This window comes from Melospiza melodia, chromosome 16 (genome assembly GCF_035770615.1).
Source record: "Melospiza melodia melodia isolate bMelMel2 chromosome 16, bMelMel2.pri, whole genome shotgun sequence".
Lineage (NCBI taxonomy): Eukaryota > Metazoa > Chordata > Aves > Passeriformes > Passerellidae > Melospiza > Melospiza melodia.
In genome coordinates this window covers 5,771,561-5,795,988 of record NC_086209.1, presented here as the reverse complement: position 1 = coordinate 5,795,988, position 24,428 = coordinate 5,771,561, and the positions used below count along the sequence as shown (strand labels likewise).

Below are 24,428 nucleotides of genomic sequence, written 5' to 3'. Positions count from 1 at the left end.
TTAGAAATTCAGCCAAAATAAACTGAGTTTCACTGCAGGGAACGAGCATACCCAGTCTTGACACAGCCCCCAAGCCCTTCAAACATCTCAGTTGTTTAGCATTTTTGTCATTCTCCTTTTTAAATTACTGCTTTAAAAATATCTGGCATGTCTGGAAGCTAGGAGCATAATCTTAATCCTTCCCTCCATCATTAATTCATTCAATTATGTCTTCCCCTCGTTCCCAATAAACGTTTTGCCCTGGTACCTCAATGTCAATTGTGCTATTAGCACAGCAGCTGGGAACCAGGGCCTCCCTGTAGCATTAACTCCATGTCTGAGTGCAGGGAAAGGAAAAAAGGCAGGCCCTGCTGCGGGGTTAAAAGCAGAGCCAACAGCAGGTGGGAAGACAGAGGAAAGAGATAATAAAAATAAAGACATGCATAATTCTTCTCCAATCAGAAACAGCAATCACAGCTCACCACCTGCTCTTAATGCTCTTTTTCAGTGGACCAAGTCAGCAGAGCAGTTTGCAGATAAACACAATTAGTTGTTTAGTTTAGGCATCCATAGAGATTACAGGGCTGTGGAGATTACTGTGCAAAGAGAGCAGAGCACATGTGTGGACACAGCAGTCATGCAGGGGATGCTAAATGTTTTAAGGGGATTGCAGAAAGGAATTCGAATATATAAGAGATGGAAAAAAATGAGAAAATTAATCAAAGAAGACTAGAGGGATGAATGTCAGGCAAGCTACGGGGGTTTATCTCTTCCCATTCCTGGAAAAGCCACTCAGTGGAAATGATTAAATCATCTCCCTAACCAGAAAAGGAAAAAACCCACTGACATACAGATTTGCCTTTTATGCAGCAGGAGAAAGACAAAAAGGTCTTTTCTCATCTCCAGTTCTAACAACAAATACAAATTACATAAATTATTTAGCACCTGAGCACTTGTGCTATAAGAAGCATGAGCACAATCCCAACAGATAAATTGAAATCCTGGGAGAGAAACAAGTGGAACTGGCCAGGTGTCCCTGCACACAAAGTCATGGCCCTCCCTCTTATATCCTCTGCTTGAGAGCAAACCTGCCTCCTCCTTTTAAGCCATCACAGTTTTATTTCATTTTTCCTGTTTAGGAAGAGAGAACCAGGTTGCTAAGGTAGCTTGCTTTAGAGATTAAAACATAGAAGGATGCTTTTTTTCAACTCAATAGGTTTTCCAGAAATATTCCTTTTACTTTCACTGGAAAACTACCACCACATCGACCTTGATTTGTTCATTCACAAACATTGCTAAGCTATTATTCATATGTTGGGAAGTATTTTGCTAGATGGCAAGTCTGTCAAACAACAGTAATAATTCTTCTTTGCAACAGCTAGGACACATGAAGCACATTCCCAAATAAAAAGTGTTTGTAGGTTTTTCTGTCCTGCTCTTGTCAATCACTACATACCAGACTGGTTAGAGCTTTGACTTGTTTTTGTTTTCCTTTGACTGTTTTCACTTTTTAAGCCTGTTTTCACAGACATGGTTGACATTGTTTTGAGTTCACCTCTTTATATTTTCCTTATGGTTTTGCAGAAATGTCTCAAACATAACTGCAGGTTGCTTCTGGCATTCAAACCCCTCCTCTGGTTTGCAACAGATGCAGTGTATAGTATTTCCTTGGCCGTAATCTAACTTCTTAATGGCATTTTTTCTTCAAATAACTGTGGGATGTTTTTATCTCTTCCTTCTTCAAATCTATCAGCTCTGAGGGAACAGGGATGAGCTCAGGCCAGGGTGGGACATCAGCCCATGGGTGGTTGGGAGACACAAAGTGAAGGTCAGGATCAGGATTTGTCATGCCCTTTTCCACTCCTGAGGAGGTATCCCAGGGATTTCTGCCCCACCACAGAAGTTGTGCCACATCCTCTCCATCTTCCTCATCATTCAGCACTGTCTCCCAGCACTGAACACAGTCCTACAGGGCACAGAAATGCTCCCCACCACGAAGGGAAACATTTCCTCCCCTTGCTGCACTCAGATCTGGCACACACATGGTCCCCAGCCATGCATGTGCTGCTGAGTGAGCTCAAAGATGTGGCATTATCAAAGGGTGAGCAGCTTTTGTTTGAGCTCATCTAGAATTAATCAAGATGTAGGCACCACTTGTATACAAACCCCCTTTTCCTGAAGCCATCTGCACAATGACATTAAGAATGGCAAGTGAGCTACTGACAAACCATCTGATTTGCATTTGTGGTTACAGCAGACGAGAATCTGTTGGGCTACAAGTGAGATCCAGAACTGCTTTTTCTCTACAGTGTCAGCTCGAGAGAAAAAGCTACCAACAACATTCAGGGAGGAACTATTGGAGATCTGTGCAGGATAAAAGAAACTAGACCTGAATGCTGAAGTAATTCAGATACACAAACACTTTACAGAGCACACTCCAGTCATCCATAACTGCTTAAATTGTGCATCAGGGCAGACTTTAAAAGGGGAAGGAGGGAAGAGCAAATACTAATTGATTAATTTGTGATGACCTACACCAACAAAACCATGGGGTATCCCCAGTGCAGCCCTGATTTGTGCCAGCCAGCACTCCCAGGATTTTCTGCCCCAGCAGGCTGCTGGCACCTCCCTCTCCCACCCAGGTCTGTGGAAAGGTGATGTGCAGCAGACTGCAGCGCCTTCACCTGATGGGAAGCAAAGTGGCTGCTGGTATTTAATTTTAAGTGGCTCATCTAAATTCTATAAAATCCTAATTCCAGAATCACCATATATAGCTGCCTTCATTGCAGATTTCAGCTTTCCCTGCTAGGGCAACATCAAACTGGGCTGCCATTGACAAAAAGGCAAACCCACTGAGATTGTGACCCAAAGAAGCCTTTCTCTCAATAACATTTAAATGTTCTGTTTGTACATGATACCATGCACTCCTTTTCATGATTTATCAAGTATCTATCATACACTTATTTGAAAGACTGTTTAATCCATATGGTAGCTATGCACAAAAATTCAAATTGTAAGCAGTGCTATGAGTTTGGTTCATGCTATGTATCTTTTAACATTATATTTATCTCCCTGTCTGCACATCCTCCTCCATATAATATCACTGCTGCCTGGTGAAGACTGCAATCCCTTCATAGACTTGCAGATATTCCACTCAGTGATATCTGATATTATAACTTACCTGCTATGGCCTGTAAGCACACAGGTACAAATTTGGATTTACGGCTTTTCACACCTTTGCAGCTGTGCTTTATCCCACATTACAATAGTAGGTGACACAGCCTACAAGAGACAGCCATTCAATTAATTAAAGATCACTCCCTGCCACTTCAGGCACACAAAACTTATTTGTTTTCATGCACTCACTTGAACAATCAGAGGCCAGCCCTGCTCTCATTAGAATATTTGAATTTACAGCAACAGTAACTCTGTACCTGCCAGTGGAATCACATCATCATCAACACCACCTGAGCAGAATCTGCCTCTGACCACATACACAGAAACACAACTGCAATAATTTTCTTTTAAAATACAGATGGTTTAAACTTTAAAGCTAACTACAGCTGTCACCAAGCCAGATTTGAGCTTCATTTCAACACTGCAGCACCCATATTTGGCACAGAAAGGACTTTTCAGATGTAAAAGAAACCAAACACACAGCAATCTCATACATGTCCAGGGTCACATTTCTAGGGCACTGCAATGTTTTGCTGCTTTATGGTCACAGTAACTTCAGTTAGTCCAACCTCAGGAAAAATGTTAACATTGGATGAATAAGCCCCTTGGGAATTTTTATCTGTCTGCCCAAAATATGCTGCAGATCGTGTGAGCCTGCATGGCTCCTCTTGCCTCCAAGAGGAAATATTTCCTGGGAATTTCTCAGGAGCAGAGCTGGCAGCTTGCTGCCATTGCAGACAGGCTGTGAAGGGTGAGCAATGGGAGCCCTGTGCCGGATTAAAACCACTGTCAGCCGCACCCCACTGACTGGCTGCTGCCTTTGGTGGGTTTCCCACAAGGGTGGTCAGGCTTTAAAGTGGGATTGTGGGCTCTGGAGGTGCTGAGAGCTTGCACCAATGAATGCCCCAGGCTCCCTGCCTCAGCAGCACCCACAGCTGCAGGAGCCATCCAGGCAGAGATGCTGCCATCCCATTTCAGAAAGGACAGTCCATGGTTCCTGGGGTGATCCATGGGGGTGCCCTGATCTGCACAGCTCCATCCAAAACATTGTGGCAGCCCAGTGAGTGAGGAGGCAGCGCAAAACCTCTGCAGCTGCACATGGAGGGGCCCTTTGGAGAGCACAGGGAGAGGCAGAGCAGGGTGTGGACACTCAGAACTGGCCACAGGATGAGCTGGAGGATGCACATGGACATTTCCTGGGATGCAGCATGCTCCATTTCATGGGCACATGCAGGAAACTTCTTCTGAGCAGCAAATGATGCACAGCTCCCATCCCTCTGCCTGGGAAGATGCACAGGACTAACCTGTGGTATTCACATTCTCTGATAAATCCCTTCACCCAGGATTTTTCTCCTGGGAAGATGAGAAGCCTCAGAGAAAAGGGAAACAATAATTATCTGATTTGCTTCTCCTGTGTTGTGCCCATGTGGAATGTGTTTGGAGATTGTTTAATTGGTTTTCTGTGAATTGTTTTGACTCATTGGCCAATCAGTGCCAAGCAGTGTCAAGGCTCTGGAGAGAGTCACAAGTTTTCATTATTATCTTTTTAGCATCATGTAAGTATCCTTTCTGTATTATTTAATGTAATATAGTATCTTAAAATAAAAAATTAGCCTTCTGAGAACATGGAGACAGATTCATCATTCCTCCCTTCATCAGGGCACCCCACAAATCCAATACTAACCTCTCCTGCCTAATAAAATGAAACAAGCAGTATAGTATGAGATAAACCCATACTGTTGTGATAATTACAGTGGTAGTGGTGAACACAACTAGCAAAAGAAATGGGTCAGAGAGTCTGATTCAGAGTCTGAGAAGAGTTTTGATTTCTTCTGTCCTGATGGAAAAACCCCACATCATTACACTCGTGAGCTGGTTGGTTTTTTGGTTTGTGGCATTTTCTAAGATACTTTTCAAGCTGAAGAATTTACAGTTCTGATGCTTCCCGTGGGCACTGAAATAACTCCACAATATGGTGAAACAATGAGGCTCCCAGCACGGGGAGAACAGGCAGATCTCAAGGCCAGGAAGAAGTTGTTCCTTGGTATCCTTAGGAGCACAAGAAGGTCATCCCAATGCCATGGATTAGTCAGATGCATTTTTGCCATTTCAGACACTAAGGGAGATCAGACTCAGATACAAATCATCCAGTGTCAGAAAACTGCCAAAAAAAACCCCTTGGCAAATGCCAAACTCTCTGTGCTATGTGCAAACTGGCAGACACTCCAGGTTTCTGCCTACTCATATAATTACTCTTTCAAAAATAAAAAAAAGGATTTTTTGGCCTAATTTTTCCATTTTTTAAGACAATAAATCTGCTAGATTCTACCTTTCTCTCAGAGAGCTTGGTAGCATAGGTCAGTCAGAGATAACCTGAAGTAGATGCTTTTTTTTTGTTGTTTTTCTCCCTCAAGATCCTACTCCTTGTTCATATTCCCAAGGTACAGGCTGCTCCAGAGTGTGGAGATTTGGGGCACAAGATCAGCCATGAGCTGAGATGTGCATCTCCTCCAGCTACTGAAGGTCTACACGATGAATGATTCACAGCTGTCCTCACCATCGCCTACTCTCTGTCTTCAGAGAAATGAAATCTTGCCTTGGCAAAAAAGAAAAGCAACTGCATTTCTACCTCCTCTTCCAATATTTTTAAACTTTTCTTTCATTCCTGTTGGAAATTTGATGTTTTAAGAATAGGCTTAAAAACAAGGTTAAAAAAAGAGCATGCAAATACATTTGCACATCATGAGCAATTGCTGAGGTACTTCAATGGCTTTTTTGTGTTGTTTATTCCCATACAGGAAACATACTGAAAAAATGTTTTTAAAATTAAAAGCACTGAAGTCTCACTGAGGCAGTTCATGTTTTTCCATTAAGGGATAAAAGCAAAAATGAAATAATTTTGTCAGTATTCAGAAAAAATGCAGTATCTCTCTGGAAACTTTGGATGCAGTAGCAGCTGGAACCATGGGAGGTTCCATGAGAGGAGCTCAGCAGAGCCCCTCAGTCACTCAGAGAAGACTGGGTGTTGCCCCCATGCCATTAGCCTGTTTAAATGAAAGGAGACAAGCAGGAAAGAATGGCTTTGAAAAGGAATAAGAGGAAGAAAACATCTATATACTCCACCATTTTCTGAATTCTGCAACAGTCCTGACTGATGCTCAATCAGAAATAGGCTTCTAACTGAAGATAACTTTTCTGTTCCCCAAAAGACAATAAACAACTGAATAGTATTAGTCTGAAAAACAAAACCACCAAGGATTACAACATCAACAACAGCTTCACTCAGAAGGGGAAAAGTTGCTCCCACTCCACTGGAATTGTGTGTGCCCCAGGTGTCCTGCAGGTGAGAGATCACAGCCCTGCACATTGTCACTCCACAAGCTGGAGTGGCAAAGCTTCCTCACACATTTCAGCATCTTTAAGCTTAGGGCACTTATTTTGCTGCACAATTGAATCATAAATGGGCTAAATGGGTAAAAGTCCCTAGAGTGATGGTGGTTTCTTTCCTTCTTGTAAATTATGCTTTAAATATCACTACTTATTCAAGGACTCCCTTTAACCAAGGAGAAACTAAAATACATAACCAAACACTCATCCAAGAACATTTAAAGTGTCATAGGAAATGCGGTTATATTGCCATAATTAGTCATAATCATGAACTCCCACATTCATCATGTTTCTCAGTGTGTTTCTCTACTACCACAGCCCCCCCGAGTCACCAGCACACACCGGGGCTGCAGCTCTGAGCACTTCATAAACACAAACCACAATGATTCTCCTTGTTCCCAGTTTATAATTCACTCATCACAAGCTCCTTCTCCTGCAAGCTTTATCCCCCTGGCACAGCTCCTCAAGCCAGGCATTTCTGACCCCAGAAAAAGGTGCCATCACTTATTCAGATTCGCATCCTCCCCATCCACCTCACCTTGGGGTAAGAGGGAATTCTGCAACCTGTGCAGGAGGTGACTTGGAAATTCACTGGGCAAATAGCTCACCATTTGCACTGCAAAAGGGTTGCTCTGCAGTTGTGACTGTGCTTGAGGGCACTGCCAGCACAGCCTTCCTTCACAGAGCTGCCTGTCATAATTTCTGCATTTATTTCTATCGGAGATACATTTCAAGAAGCACCCCCCCCTTTTTTAATACAAATATTTAAACAAACAAAAATTATCCAGAGGCAAGCTTTACATGCAGGAAATTAAATATTTTAACAGCAATGAGAATAGGACTTGAATTATGCAAATATTCTGCAATTTGTATCTTTTTCCTGTTACTGGAACCAGTTAAGCCTCAGAACCTCAGATGAAACCCACAATTGAATTTCTGGCTTCTTCTTGGGTTTTCCTGTACCCAGGAACCAGAGTTATGTTATCAAAAGATGCTAAATTACTCAAGCCCTAAAAAGCAAGTCTGTAAAGCCATTCATCGCTGACCACCCTCTAAATAATTTCTCAGGTGCCTGTTTCTTATTTAGATTGTGTATGGTGCACATTTTAGCATTTGGCTGCATTATACAAATGAGAAGTAAAGGAAATATGTGCTGGTAGACAGAAGAAATCAAGCTCAGCTGAATTTGATGATTTGATCTGCCATTCATTTACAGCAAAAGTAGCTGCTTCTATCTGTATTAGTCTCACTCAGTAAAGTATTTACACTTATTTTCTTAGTTTATCTAATTAGAATGCTGGAAAAATATGGGCCCCATATGGCAAATTACTTCAATAAAAGCCTTTGATGCTACAGCATAGCATAGTAGGGCAAGATTTGCAGTGCCACTTATGTGATGGCCTAAGACATAACTCCTCCTTCCACAAAGTTCTCCACCATAACAGAGGAGACAGCAAATCCACAGCACACCTTTTGTCAGCTCTACTGAGATGTTTTCCTGAGCCTCCTTCTTGCCATTATCCTTTCTGCACACCCACACCTGTGGGAAGCTGTTCTATGATTTGGGGGCAGAGCTCTGGCTCACAAGGAGCTATTCACATAATTACTGAGGTCAGATTAATTTACAATATCACAGAAGCTCTGTGCTGCAAAGTTCCCTAACACCCAGGAGTGCCCAGAGCTGCCCTGCACAGGGGACAGACCTCACCTGAGGTTACAGCCTCCCTCTCCAGTCACCTCAGCCACCCTGCATCTCTGGGAGAGGCCATTCAGGTTTTCTCCTGGCTGCCTGTTCCCTAACAGCACGGACACAGGAGTTGTGTTGTTCCCACAGGTGTTTGCTCAGTATTTCTGCTGCCATGATTCACAGACAGGCACACATACAGCAGTCCTTGCAGAAGGGTAATTTTTGTGGTGGGGCACTGCCACAGAGCAGGAAGCTCCTCAGATCTCACCCACAGGCAATGAGCAGCTTCCCCCTCACAATGCCATCTCACTGCTGGTGCAGGGAGCCGCTGGCAGTCCAGCTGGTTAATTTTTCCTTCAGGCATAGTTGTATTGAAATTAAACTAAAGCAAAGAAAAACAGAAAAAAGACAAAAATCCAAAACTAAAAAAAGAGTACCAAAGAATTACAAAATATTGAACACCCACCAAAATAAAAATCTAATAAAAACAAGTGATCATATTTCACTTTTCATTTGTGCCACTATTTGGAGTGACCACTTCTATTCAAATAAGAGATGAAGAGTAACCACTTGGTACATTCACTTGTCAAGGCATCTGCACTGAGATAGAAGCATTTGCTTTGTTTTCTGTGGCATTCTGATGCACCAGAATAAGACAGGAGCCCGTGAGAGGTGTAGCTGGAATTTAAAGGCAGTGCAGAGGAGAATTTCAACTGACCACATTACCCATTTTGCCAGACTAACAGGAACATTTCTAGAACATCTGCAGAAAAGAGTGGGATCACAGCAGTCACCTCCAGCCACACAGATTTGGTTTGGAGCAGTTTTCAGCAGAGTTATGATATTATATTTCAGCAGAATATTATATGCAATATAATGGATGCAGAGTAGTTTTGTCCCTTCAAATGAGCTCTCATTTTAATTCCCAGCCCTTCACACTTCCCAACCCAGTTTTTGTGCAGTGCACTGTTCAGTGGTGGGGACCATCAAGACAAATCTCTTGCTAATGTATAGGTTTGACATTTCCAGATGTATTCAGACATATTACCCATAAAATGGCTCTAACACAATAAAGGACATAATCAGAATTGTCTGTTCCCAGAATATTTGGCACTTCAAAACTCAGATGCATTCAACTCTTCAATAACTCTTGTACATTTGGATAATTTGCTGTGGTAATGCATAATCTTGCCTAGAGGATTCATACCTTAAGAAATTTAATAAATTCAATAGAAACCTGCATAGCCCACGGTTACTAGTCATCATTCCATTTGAAAAGCCCATCCCAGAGTGTCAGCACTGCCTGATCTCATTGTCCTTCTGCAAGACAGTGATGATTAGACAGCATTCTACTCCAGGTTTCACCAAACCAGAGGTGGAAGTGATGGCTCATCCTATTCCATTGTTTCCAGAGAGAGCAGAGGGCACTTTAGGCTCACAACTCAAAGATAAAAGGCACATTCCAGCTCTGCCCATACCAGCCAGAGAAGGAGGCCAGAGGCAGACAGAGAAAGACATTAAATACCTGCTCACCTCTACATGAGTCAGGGTCAAAACACAGGAACCAAACAGGAAGGAAAATCCTGTCAGCGCTACATCCTCTGTGCATACAGGACTTCCATCTTCAAGGCAATCTCCTCAAGGGATGCAATCACCATCTCTGGAATGTTACAAAATACGTGGATGAAGACATGGTTTAGTGGTGGACATGGGTGTGCTACACCAACAGTGGGACTTGATGACCTTGGAGGTCCTTTCCAGCCTTAAGGGTTGTAAGAGTCTGTGAATTCCTGAGGCAGCAGCAGGGCATCAGTGCAGTCTCTGCCTGAGCAGACAGATTTCACCTCCAAATGAGCCTCACCATGCAATGAGCATGGGACAACCCAACTTCTTTACAGTGCCTCATATCCACCCCTTTAAACAACAAATCCTGCTCCCTGCAGAGACATCCTGGACTCTTTGAGCTGAGGGATGTGCTACATGAAAAATTCAGTGGGTCCAGAACCCACAAAGGCCCAAAGTGCAAATGTCTTCCTATGCCTCTCAAAATCCAGCTTGCTACTTCATAATTCAAGTTCCTGCCTGCTGTTAAAATAAATAAATACCTAAAAGTAGAAACCCTCAGAACCACAGAGTCACAGCATGGTTTGGGTTGGCAGGGACTTTAAAAATTTTGTTCCCACCTCCCTGCTGTGGGGAGGGATGCCTTCTAGTAGACCAGATTGCTCCAAGCCCATCCAACCTGTCCTTGACCACTTCCAGAGATGAGGCATCCACATTTTCTTTTTTCAGCCTCATCCTGTGCTCACCACCCTCATAGTGAGGAATTTTTTCCTTATGTCTGATCTAAACCCACTCTCTTTCAGTTTAAATCCATTCCCCCTTGTCCTGTCACTGGATATTATTGCCAAAAGCCCCTCTCCAGTTCTCTCAGAACCCCACCAGGCACTGGAAGGGACTCTGAGGTCTCCCTGGATCCTTCCCTTCTCCAGGCTGAGCAGTCCCAGCTCTCTCAGCCTGTCCTCACAGGAGAGGGGCTCCAGCCCCCCTGAGCAGCTTCCTGGGCTGCTCTGGGCTCTCTCACAGCACATTTGCTCACAGCTGCTTTACCCAGAGCTGCAGCTGCCAGCTGGGAAGCTCCTTCTGCCCTTGGGAGGATCCCTGTGTCCCTGACACCTTGCACAGGAATGCTAAACCCCTCCTAAATTTCAGACAATCAGTCTCAAAGTTTCAGTCTGAGAAGGACATGATCCTGCAAACAGAGCCAAAAATTCAGATCTCATCAGGGCTTTAATTACACTGGGTTATTTGCCTTGTTTGCAGCTTTACCAGTATGAGATAATTACACTTACAGGAAAGCAACACTTACAGCTGGAAACACTAACAGGAATCCCTAATATCAAAATCCACCTAGAGAGTGCTATTTTATTTCATTTCTCCCCTAATAAACACTTGTGCAAGAAAACTGCTGTGCAGGCAGCATGGGACCTTCCTGTCTGAGGCTTTCCCAGCAGAGTGGTGACCCAGCCTGTTCCCATCATCGCTGGGCACAGGGTTCCTCCCATCAGTGCCAGGCTGGGGGGCAACCTGAGGCCATCAGAGCTGGCCAAGCCTCCAAGCAGAGCCCTTGGCACCTGCCCCACCTCTCACAGAAGGAAAACTGCGCCAGGGGCTCGCTGCTGTGAGGACCTAAATGCTGGTGGGGAGAACTGGTGAAAAAACAAAACTTTGCAGAACCATACAAATATTATAAACCCCACGCTCTCCTAGCAAAGCCAGTGGGGAAATGTCGCAGATATCTTTTCATTAAAAATCTTTCCTTAAGATTTTTCCTTCCTGAGAAGCTGGGAGGACTCAGGAACAAAATGTAAATAATGATTATCTGCTGCTGTGGAATGCAACAGGTGCATCTGGGATTGGCCCATGTGGTTGTTTTTAATTAATGGCCAATCACAGTCAGCTGGGTCGGACAGAGTCGGAGGCAGCTGCCTTCGTTATCATTCTTTCTTTTCTATTCTTAGCTTAGCTAGCCTTCTGAGATGAAACTTCTTCTATTCTTTTTAGTATAGTTTTAATGTAATGTATATCATAAAATAATAAATCAAGCCTTCTGAACATGGAGTCAATGTTCTCGTCTCTTCCCTCACCTGAAAACCCCTGTGAACACAGGAAAAGCACCTGCATTTCTAAAAACAGGGCTAAAAGGGTTACTTGTGTCTGAGCCCTATGCCAGACAATTCACACCTTTTCAAAAACACAGGACTAGACAAACTACTCTATTTTAGACTTATTTGTTTCATGAACCACTTGTTCATTTGTTATGATGTAGATGTAAAAGAGTCTTCCTTGGAAAATAATTTTGTTTATGATATTTTTGATAAATTATTAACCTTCTGAAGAGCTCTGGCAGCATTCATTGATCACTAAGCTCTTTTTTAGTATTTCTTCAAGTATTCACCTCTTTTCCTACTGCAATTTTTATTTTGAGGATGTAAGTGATGATGCTTTTAGGGTCAGCAGGCACATCAATAACTCATTTATAAGTATATTTCTCTCATTCTTCTGCATCTTAGCACGGAAAGCTGGGGACTTTTCTTTAGGTACTAAAGATTATATATGTGAACAGCAACAAAGCTAGGAGTAGAAGTCACTGAGCATGGTGTAATTATAGATGTAAACAGCATCAAAGCTAACAGTAGAAATCACTGAGCACGAGGCCATCTGCTGCAATGAATTTTCAGAGCATCAGAGGAGGTAAAATGTTGCTTTGTCATAAATTTCCATGAATTTTCTTGCAGCAAAACCTTATGTTTCTGTCCAGCATCTCCTTAGAGGAGAAGAATCCCTATTCATCTCACATGCCATTCAAGTGATATTTCTCAAGAGAGGTTCAATACTCAGAGTCTGCTACAAGATCTCATGCAAGACAACAAAACAGGGCAAGAAATGCAGAATAAAACTACATCAGTGGGAAGGTAGCTAAGAAGAATATAATTAAGCAGGCTAGAATTTAACAAGAGTACTCATAGTAGCACGTTACTATCAGGGTTCAAATCATAGCTTGATAAATACCATCAGGGAATACCACAAAGCCGTGATGCCTCCCCAGTGCTGGGCTCTCAGGTTTTGGTGCTTCCAGAGGAACCAGCCCTGTGTGACACCAGAGTGCCAGGGGGGCCTTGGTGCTGCTGCCCCCAAACTTGGGGTCAGCGGGGACCCAGCTCCTCCAGGCTGAGCCAGGAGCTCCGTTCCCCCCAGCCTTCCTCAAAGCCTCATTTTTCACTCCAAACCTGCAGCCAGGGTGTGCCAGGTCTCTGCAAGGCTCACTTTCCTGCTGGGTGTCACACAGCCCACTGAAACAACTGTGTCATTCAGGGAGAGGTGATGGGCATCAATTACTGTGACAGACAACGAGAGATTGACCTAATATATGTATTAATACAGCACCTCTTCATTTCTGAAAGAGGTAGTTTAGATTCATTGCTCCTGCAGCATATTCCCATCTCAAATATAATTCATTCCACAGTTTTAAGTGCAACAGCTAAAGACATTCAAAAATCAAATCTGAAAAACTTATTTTTGATTCTATAGCAACAAGCTGTTCTCTTCATAGTAAACATCTTACAAGAAAATTACTTACCTCTTTTTTTTTTCTTGAGACTTCAATGCAGAGAATTGCTTTCTGACTTGAATTTTGCATGACAAGTTACAGATGTATTTGAATTTATAAGGCCAAACAAACAACTCCTGAAAACAGTGATTTAAAGTTTAAACACCAGCCTTATGAAATAGATGATGTGGTTAGATTACTTCTCCAGAAGTTATAACACTTAATGCATTCAGTTTAAAATGTCTTAAAGTGTGACATGTGGACAAATATCTGCATTTCTGGAAGGTGATACAGTTGGCTTGTTCTCACTGGCTCAAACACGCTAAGAATTTCGTTTACTATTACTCAAAAATTGTACTTTTAAATTCACAGCAAAAAGTTATTGCAACTAATTAGCAGCAATGAAAGTGTCAGCAGTGCAAGCCTTGCTCAGGGCTTGGCTCCAACCTCCCATCACATCCTTTAACCCACAGCAGCCCCCAGAGCCCAGGAGGAACAGAGCCCTGGGCAGTCACTGCACGCTGGGTGCAACGGCACCTGCTCCACACATCCAAACCACATTTCCAAAATTGCACACCAAAAATCACAATCCAGGTAACTCTGTGTGAAAAACACCCAACATTCAATAACACACTCATGCTTGGTGCCCTCTGAGTTTCCCATTCAGGCTCTGGAGACACAACCAACAATCCTGTGAGATGCTGTGGAGCAGCACTCAAGCTCCTTCCCCTCACAACTACTCTGTATTTCCTAATCCAAGAGGCTTTTCCTTACTACTTACAGCAAAACACATGCAAAATGCTGTGAGTTTATTGGCTACTATGAAGTACAGATTTAAACACCTTCTTCTTCTATGTGAAGTAGGAAGATCAGAGCATTGCTTGACTGGCCTAAAAGAAATTTCGTGGAAAGGAGGAAATTCCCTTGAGTTTCCAGTGCTGTACCCAGGAGGTACATTTAAGCCCCCTTAAATGACAGAATCAGACCTCCAGTGCCATGGGGCACAGCTGCCCCTGTGGTGGGCTGCATATTCACCACTCTTCCCTCAAAAAAGTGAAGGGTCCTTGATACAGAGCATGTGGGGATTGTATGATTCAGGGAAAGTTTGATTCTAGCATTTGCTTATTAGAGGCAACTAATTTAAAAAAAAATATGCTACAGAACTTTGAGAAGACATCCGGAAATCTGATTTACAAATCCCAACGTTTTTGAAGTGGGAAGCACCCTGCTCAATAACACACAATGAACAAGAGACCAGCAGTGGGGAGGACACAACATTCAGAGATTGCCTGGCAGACTGGGTCAACACAATCTGAACTTCCTCTGTGCCCAGAGCATAAATCAGCAAGCACATGGTAAATGGGTGCAACATAAAGCAACTGCAGATTTACACCACATCAGCTGCTCCTTGCAGAGCTGTGCTGTGTGCTGGTGTTCACAGGGGTCCCAGGATGAGGCAAGAGATGAGAATCTTGACTCCATGTTTCAGAAGGATGATTTATTATTTTATGATATATATTATATTAAAAGAAAATTATATATTAAAAGTATACTAAAAGAACAGAAGAAAGGATTTCATCAGAAGCCTTGAAAGGAATAGAAAAAAATGGCAATAAAATCTTGTGACTGACCAGAGAGTCCAAGCCAGCTGACTGTGATTGGCCATTAATTAAAAACAACCACATGAGACCAAAGATGCACCTGTTGCATTCCTCAGCAGCAGATAATCATTGTTTACATTTCGTTTCTGAGGCCTCCCAGCTTCTCAGGAGAAAAGATCCTAACAAAAGGATTTTTCATAAAATGTGTCCGTGACAGTGCTGAGCCCTGAGAGTCAGAATTCCAGGAGGTACCAGGGGCAGCAGCCACCCTGCACATCCTGCATTCCCTGCACATCCTGCATTCCCTGCACTCTGCTGGCAGAGCCCACCACGGTGGCTGCAGCAATCCCAGCAGGAGCAGGGATCCTCTGGGCTTCCACAGACTGCTCCCATCACTCAGGATTTTGGCAAAGCAAGTCTGAGAATCCATGTAAAAATCTCAGCTGAGCTCAGTGATCAATAAAGCGTAAATCTCAGCCTTTCACTCCTAGGATGATGTTCACTTGACTTTTTCTAATATTTCTGTTAATAGGAGTGTTTAATTGTTATACAAGCATTGCAGCTATTGCATTTACAAGGTTTATCCATTGGTTTTGTGGACTTGCATTCATGTTTATCTGGGTAAATAAAGCTGAAGTTTAGTCAGGATCACAAGACAGGTTCTGATGAACAATCATCATTCTTATCAAATGAAAATTGCACAGAGAGTGGTTGACTCAAGAAAGGCATTGTAACTAATTACTATGATCATTGTTATTTTAAAATTAATTTTGACAAGATCCATTATTGGTAAGCACCATTAATTGGTTCTATTCTCCTGACTGTTTTTATGGGACATTGAAATTACATATGTCATAAAAAGCTGTTCATTTTAAAGTATTATTAAAACTTAATACAATGACAGTAAAATTATCCATACTATAGAATGCATTCATTGTTATGAAAAACTGGTAAATTGCTAATAAATAACAGGTTCAGGGAAAAGGAAAGCAAATCTGTACTGCACAGGAACTGATCTACTCTACATGTTACTTCCCCTAAAAAAGAGAAACAAGGGGTACAATATATTAAAGTTACATATTTTTGCAGGGACATAGAAGCTCATATCGGAAATTTCTATTTTGTGTTAATATTTTCTCCAGAAGGCCCATGAACACACAATGATCTTGTGATGAGGCAGTAACAACATACCTGGGGGGGATATCTGGGCTATTTTCATGTATCTTCCTTAGAACAAACCAAACTGGGAATTCTCCTGGTTGCAGATGATGAATCAGAGCTGGATTATTTGCCTCCCCTGGGAATGCTGGCTGTGCAGTCTCATTTGTACATGCACAGAGTGCAAAGGAACACATTTGCACCACTCTTTGCTCCAATAGAAACCCCAGGACCAGGCACAGCCCAGTCACCTCCCTAAACTCAGGAAAGGCACTTGCCTGTTGACAAAGCACTCAGAGGTGAGCAATTCTACCCAAGACAAGCAATGCCAGGGGAATGCTTCTCCAGCACTCAAGGCATGACTGTGTTCAAGAACTACTGTAGAACTTAGTCAAGGTGTCTGTAGGGGATATTATTTAAAGAATAAGCAAGGGTTTTGTGTCAGAAAACGTGCATTATTCACATAAACTAGCACTAAACTAGGAAGGGTGGGATGTTTTGGATTTGTGTGGCCAGGCTGGAGGAGACCAGAGATTTGGCTTCTCTGAAAAGCTGCCAGAAGCTTCCCCCATGTCCAACACAGCCAGCACAGACCAAGGCCGAGCCCATCAGCAGCACCAGAGAGGGGGAAGTAGAGAAAATGGGAATGAAGCTGAGGAAGGGAAGGGCTGTGGGGGCAGGCGTTGTAACATTTGGTTTTATTTCTCCTTACCCTGCTCTGATTTGATTGGTCATAAAGTAAACTTAAGTCTCCAAGTTGAGTGTTTGGGGAAATCAAAATCATTTAGCAACGCTAAGTGACTTCCCTGCCCTTACCCACAAGCCTTTTGATATATTTCATCTCCCCTGTGCATCTGAGAAGAGACAGAGCAGCTTTGGTGGGCACCTGGCCCACCAAAGAGCCAAATCACCCCGGTACCAATAAAAAAACCATGATGGTATCAGACCTTTGCTGGTAAGAAAGGAGGAAAACAGGTTTTATGGTAATATATCAACTATATATCAATGTAATATACATGTATATCAACACAAAGCAGTACATGCCCAAGCTCATAACATCAGCCTCTCAATGCTTGTTTACTCTTTTGGAAATTGTCCCTTTTATGTGCATTTAACCAGGTCTTCCACAAGGCTGCCACATCAATACAGGATTTAGGTCCCTCTAAAGAATTTCTTTGCCTTCACAAACAAGATGCTGCATTAATAGATTTTCCCAACTTTCATTTTATTTTTAATAACCTGTGGAGAGGAGCCTTGGGCTTACTCCAGGAAGCACTGGGGCTATTTATTCCACTGGATAAACTGATTCCTAATGATCCAGCTCCAAATAAACTACAGGAACACTCCCACTTCTGCAGACACTGACACATTGCCTTGTTTCTTTCTCCACAGAGCTGCAAGACTGCTCTAGAGCTTCTGTGACTGTGAAGATGAGCAAATGGATTTCACATGGGGATGCTACAGGCAGACTGGGTTGCTACAACCTGTTAAGATGAAGTTACTGATGCTACCACATCTATGCATAGCATCAATAGCATTATTCATTAAATAATCTCAAGTTGCAGTGAGAAAATGCAGAATTACCGTGTCCCACATTGCTCCTTGAAGAGTGGACATCCCGCATCCACTGGCAGCACCTCAGGCTGCTCCTACCTGGGGTTTAAAGTTTAATTTTGCACAGTCAGCACCTAAACACATCAGAAACACCAAAAGGAAACTTAGCAGCAAATAAAGGAACAAGAGATATTGAGGATATCCAATGAGCCCTAACCTCAGAGCTTTGAGGTCTAGATGGAAGTGGAAATGCCAGAAGGTTTAAGAGAAAACAAAAAACACAAACTCCTTCTGTGCTAACATTATCCCCCAAAAATGGAGTAAAGAGGACAAACTGAAAGTGAGCACTTTCTATCTTTCTCTGAGGAAGTCCTAAGTGATTTTATAAAACTTGTTTTCATTCAAAATAAAGACTTTTCCGGCTCTCAAAGAATTTCTGATTAGCACATTTCAGCTGTTCTATTTTCCAGTTGAACAATAAGCAAAGACAAGAAAAAATCAGTTTAATTAAATATGAAACAGTTACTGCTGAGCAATCTGAAATGAAAATAATTTGTCTAGTAAACAAGATACACAACAACAAAGCAAAATGCTAATAAGTTATAGGTCATGTCAATATATCCCTCATTAGCAATCAAAAAACCCCTCAAACTTAATAGTTATTTAAGAGTTATTGCACCACTTCAAAGATAGCATCAACGCCTCAGCTAACATTTTTTGCTGTGCATAGCCGTACACCTCAGCATCACTTTAACTTGACAGAAATTCCCCAAAATGTAGATTTCTTACAAGCAAAGCCAAGCACTTTTGTAGCAGACTAGAAGAAAGACATAAGCAACTGAAAATCAGTATTTGATAAACGGTTAACTTTATTCTCCAGGCTCTTTCTGCAGAATGAGATGGAAAGAGATTCCTCAGCATACCACAGAAAGTGACACATTTTAAACAGAGAAAAGATAAAGCATTTCCAGAATTTATGACCTCACAGAAGGTGGCTTACTCTTTTATTTTTCACCTAAAAAATAGCATTCCTGTGATCAGTATGGATTCAGCGCAGTGCTGGATGCAGTTGTCTATATTCATTGGATTTTTCAATGTATTTCAATGTTGGGAGAGAAAGAGAACCTTGGGAAAGAAAGGAGGAATAAAACACAATTTAATATAGATAGTAGACATTCCGAGCTGGGGGTTTTTCCTTTTATTAGTGTGCTCATTTATATTAATATCAAGAAGAGGAAACTCCTCACCAAGGAATTTAATAAGAAGGTAATGATCTGAGAAATAATAGAGTGAAATATATACAGATTCTGTACTGCTCTTTCTGATGGTTGGGGTGCCACCAGTCATGGAGCAAAAACCACTGAAAACACTGCCACCCCAGATTATCAGGGATTTTCATTATTTCAGTCAGATCCATCACAGATGGGCCATGACTGCCAGAACAGCCACATGAAGCAGAAGGATTTAGCAGTGTGGCTGACTAAAGAAAAAGCAAAATGTGTCCCCAGTGTGAGGAAGGCAGGACCCTGCCTGGGGCTGCAGGAAAACTGAAGCTACTGCTCATACTCTAAACCACATTGGCAGCTCCTTTTACTGTGAGTGGGGAACAAGTATTCCCCAAAGACTGGCAGGCCACTAACACAGGATCTGAACAAAGAAAAAGGAAATGTGGAAAGGGGATACCAATAAAATTCAGGTTCCATAACCACTGGAAAGAATTTCTCTTATACATCCTGCATATTGGAATCTGAGTTTTTTTCAATTTTCCACACAGAGATTTTAATTATGGAGCAAAAGTGCAAGGACTATCTGAACAAAACAAATCCTGGTAGAAGAGTACACAAAGAATGGCACACAGTTATTCCACTGACATTTAAGGAAGGAAAACATTTACCATGATATGCTGAGAATGAAACCTTTGAGCTACATAAAAGAGCTGGAATCAGCAGTCTCTTGCTCCTCAGTCCTGAGCTGACCATGTTTGGATGATGTTCAGTCTGAATCTGCTGGTTGGAGGCAGGGCTGTGCTCCTTTCCCTGACTCCTGAGTGCTCCCAGGCTCATCTTTCTCACGCACAGCTGGTCCTGCAGCAATACACATTTGTTGGCTATCCCTAACTGGAAATGTAGATTTGACACAGACCTGGTGTCCCACACATGCTGTAGAAGGAAGAACCCTGCCCCATTTTTCAATGTGTTCATTCCATCGTTTCCATTTTTTGGCCAAACCCACCTCGTTTCATCGTTGTGGGGCAGTCTGAGCCTGGGTCAGCACCCAAACATTGACAAGCACACGGATTCAAACATCACCTCCAGCCTGGTGCCATTCCCTCCCACACAAATCTGATCACCAGTTACTGAAACCAACTCCCAAACAGGCTCCAAATTCTCCTAATGCTGACATTTTCAAATACAGCCCTCAAACACTCTAAGAAATCATACAAATAGAGAAACCCCTCCAACATTCTTAGAAATCATACAAATAGAGAAAGTAGACCCTTTTTAGCCTTATAGGCTGATTGCTAAGTGTTCATTTTACCCTGGGGTAGTATTAATCCTAGGGGTCTGCAAGCTTTTGTAATGCTGCTGCTACCAATTCAGAGCAACTTTCATGGGAAATGAATATATTTTGCACAATATCTTGAACAAATTTGATCTAGCACTTGAAGTGGATATTATGATTGCATCAATTCCACTCAGGTTCAAGGCTCATATCCTTTTATAGTTTAACCTTAGATAAGAGAATGAACTTCATACAAGAATATGCCAGTATTTATTACACGCTAATTTTTAAAAGGCTTAAATAATTTATCAAGGCTTCCTCCCTAAAGAGATGTGTAATTTCATTTTTAAACTGGTCATCACAAAGAATCCAAACACACATTTTCACAAAGATTATCAAAGCATTCTGCAACATGGAAATATCTTGCAGGAGGATCTATAAATGTTTATCTTCTGTAAGCATGGGAAAATAAAGGATTTTGCTGCTGGAGGCATGGACATATTCTTAGGCATATAAACATTTTTGTGCTGAAAAGATTAGGGCTTAATTGGAAACAGTAACAGATGAACTGCACTGATACATATTGGATGTCATTATTTCCCTTCTTAAAAACATAGCTCCAACTAAAAATCAGTTCCAATGTAGATTAATTATAATGTGATTTTTAATGGATAAGTGAATACCAGAGTGGATAAAACTTCATACTTAGAGCTCAACTCCTCCATACCCAGCCCTGGCAGCACACAGTGCCCAGCACTGGCACACCAGATAAATTTAGTCATCAGTGGGAGAAGTCCTAGCAAGTTTTACCACTCTGTCATGAAGATTACTTCTATTATGGGGTTTAGCTGTGTTTTTTATTGCTCTAGCAGTTATAAAAGATTGGTTTGTACAGGTTTATGTCCAGCATTCAGAGATTATTTTGGAGCCCTGGTTGTACCAAATTAGTCTGGGGACTGAGGGGTGAAGCATATTTCAAAAATCAGTATAACATTTTTGTGGCAGCTGTATTACCCCTATTCAGGGGACAACTTTACATGACAAAGCTATCAAAAGTGAGAGCACAAAAAGAACAGTTATCTTGGAGATGACAATAGCTTTAAAACAGTTACAAATACAAAGTATTTCATTGATAATAAATACCATGGACCTCAAAAATGAGAGGTGATCTTATATTCTTCTCAGGGAATATTTAAGCCACGCACATGAGAACCACACAGCCCAAAAGTTTCCAAATGAGCAGGGAAGGCCCAGGATCAAATGTTTGCACCCCAACAACAGGACCCCACTGACAGCTACAAATATTTACTCAGTGCTTCTTCCTTTGAAGCAAACAAAGCTTTAGTGTGTTGAGGAGCAGCTGTCTCTCTGACACACAGAGCACAGAAGAATTTCACTTCAAGATGAACAAAGGATTACAGGATTTGGCTTTTCTTTTTTTTTTTTTTTTTTAAGTTGCTTTTATTACAGAACAAAAAAATCCATAGGTTGGTCTGCAGCTGATGCTGGATGTACAGATGTGTACCAGAATTATTACTACTGGGATTCAGTGTTCTGCAGCAGATTGCATTTCCTTATCTAAATGAAATTAAGAAGTAGTGGATAATACACACAAAGAAGGATTGTATCTTAATTCCCATACTAAGATTCCTTTGGGGTTTTATGGCATTTACAACAAACCTTGGAGATGTAAAACTTGTATGCAGTCTTTTACATTGAAAATGTCCTGGTTTCCACAAGTAACCAAACAGATTGAGGAACCAATTGCTTTGAAACCAGCAAATCATGATTTTATTAAAAATATTTAAGGAGAACTTCAAATATATCTCTACAGACATTTCATCCACCTCCGCCATGAATGAAAAATATGATAATGCATTACTGCCTGTATAATTCAGCATCATCTGCTTGCTTTGCTTCTTCCCACTGACAGCCAAAATCCACAGATCTCTGAGTAACAGCAAGGCTGTGGAAGGGACAAACCTGCATTTGAACCTCTCAGTTGTGTATTTCAATATCACCCGCTCCCAGTCAAGCCCAGGAGAATTCAAGATGCTCATCAAGCCTACTCTCCAGGAATTCATTTCCATCTATCTCCTTCTGGAACCAGCTAATGCCAAGCTAGCAGCAGTCTTTTCAATGATCCTCCGCCACCTTCCCACTTCATCCTACTCTGCTCACAGACTGGAGGACAAGAGAAGCAACCTTAGCAACGCTGGCACCAAAACTCAACTTCCCTTGGCTTTCACCACACCCTGACAATATGTTCAGGGTCACAGATTTTAAAATTATGACAGCTCCACTAAGAGTGTGATCTCTGGTGGGTTTTGGTGGTCCAGGGCCACATCTACAGCCCCAGCTGAGCTGTACCTCAGCCCACACTACTGAATCTGCAAAGCCCACACTGGGCTGTGTTCACAAGGGTTCTTGGATTGGGGAAGAGACAAGGATCTGAGTCCATGTTTCAGAAGGCTGATTTACTATTTTATGATATATATTACATTAAAAGTATACTAAAAGAGTAGAAGAAAAGGTTTCATCAGAAGGCTATTTAAGAATAGAATCAGAAAGAATGAATAACAAAGGTTTGTGGCTCAGCTCTCTGTCTGAGCAAGCTGACTGTGATTGGCCATTAATTAGAAAAACCAACATGGACCAATCACAAATGCATTCCACAGCAGCTGATAATCATTGCTTACATTTTGTTCCTGAGGCCTCCCAGCTTCTCAGGAGGAAAAATCCTAAGGAAAGGATTTTTCATAAAAGATGTCTGTGACACCACACCAGCACAGCTCTGGGGAGAACAGGGGATGTTTGGCCACCTTTGTCACCTCCCAGCCTGCTCAGTCCTCGTGATAAATATTGATGAAGCACTCTTTCCACCAAAAGGAGGGGCTTGCTGCCAAGAGATGGAGAACACAAAACAGAAACCCAGAACACCACTAATACAGGCTGCACCGACTGCATTGAAAAAACTCCAAAGATAAAGGCAAATAAATCAGGCTTGTGAATAGGACCTGAGAGACAAGCAAGCAGGACAGGCATCTGCAAAGGAAGGATAAAAGTCAGCCTCAGGGAGAGCATGGGAAAGCCTCCAAACAGCTTCCTGGCAGGTCCTGCCTCTCCTGGGAGGAATGCTAGCCAGAAACCTGGGAGGGAAGAGGAGAGGAAAATTGTGTGGGCTGTGAGATTTTTCTTTTTTCCAAGAAACTGGACCCAGATGCTTCAACTTAGTGACTTCTGAAACAGAAGCTGAGGAAGTCACATTCTAAGGGGGCAGCTTTCAGTGCCTGGTTAAAAGGGAAATCATCTTACAGAGGGACCATTAACTCCTAAACGTTTTTTATCTGCCGTAGAGATGTTCCCTTAGGATACAAAAAGAAATGCAAAAGCAGTTGGGCTCAGAAACAAATGCCTGCCTGTAATTTAGTGTCTGTCAGGATTATCAGCTACCTTTTTATTCTTTTTGTCAAAAAAAACTCAAGAGTGAGGCCACATCCACAGAACATTCATAGGTACTTGCTTTTCACTGTCCTTCCCACTTATTCTTACCTACCACTGAGCAAGACAAATGACAATTTTCATAAGACTTCTAAGTACATAGCAAGTCCCAAAAGTCTAATAATTAAAAAGTCAGTTAAGTGCAAGCATGTCACATGTTTGGCAGCATGATGATGACAAACTGACACCATTACCCCTCAGAAGAGCACTTGGCAGCAGCTTTGCCCTCCTGCTGCATTGTGGGGTGAGAACATCTTTAGGGAACCCAGCTCAGAGCCACGGGCCAGCCCATAAATGCAGTGCTCCGGTGTCTGCCTCACAACCTGCCATGCACCATTCTCCCAGCTCCCCAGACATGTATTTCATAAAAAGTAAACCACAATTTTAATAAAAACTCAACATCAAGACTACTTTGAGCAGAAAATTCACCCATTTTTAGAGTTGCTAGCTTAAAATTAACACCTTCCCAAAGAAACCAGCTAATTCCAAGGAAAGCAGCAAACACAAAAGTCAGCAGCAAATTCAAAACTCAGTTTTGTCACATTTTCCATGCAGAAATAGCTATTTTGTCAATGTCATGAGAATTTGACATTGATGAGTGAGAGTTTGACAGGACACATTTCATGCAATTTTTGCCTTTAAAAAGCACTTTTTTTCCCCCCCAAGTTATAAATAGCCTCAAAACCTCAGAAATTATTTGTTATTCCACATCCTTGGCAAGTTTAGGCCAGTGCCTTGGCCCAGTGAGTGCAGCAGCACTAGGGGCCAGTGC

General features: G+C 42.1%; 1 protein-coding gene across 4 annotated transcripts in view; it reads right to left on the bottom strand.

Moving 5' to 3' along the window:
- HTR2C (5-hydroxytryptamine receptor 2C) overlaps positions 1–24,428 on the bottom strand; it is a 222,670-nt gene that overhangs the window by 168,290 nt on the left and 29,952 nt on the right. Inside the window, exon 1 of one of the 4 annotated variants that reach the window (XM_063170469.1) lies at positions 9,764–9,888. The exons of the other annotated variants lie outside the window; for them this stretch is intronic. The gene's annotated coding sequence lies outside the window, so the exon portion shown is untranslated. Of the gene's footprint in view, positions 1–9,763; positions 9,889–24,428 lie in introns of those variants that run through there. 4 annotated transcript variants of the gene reach the window in all.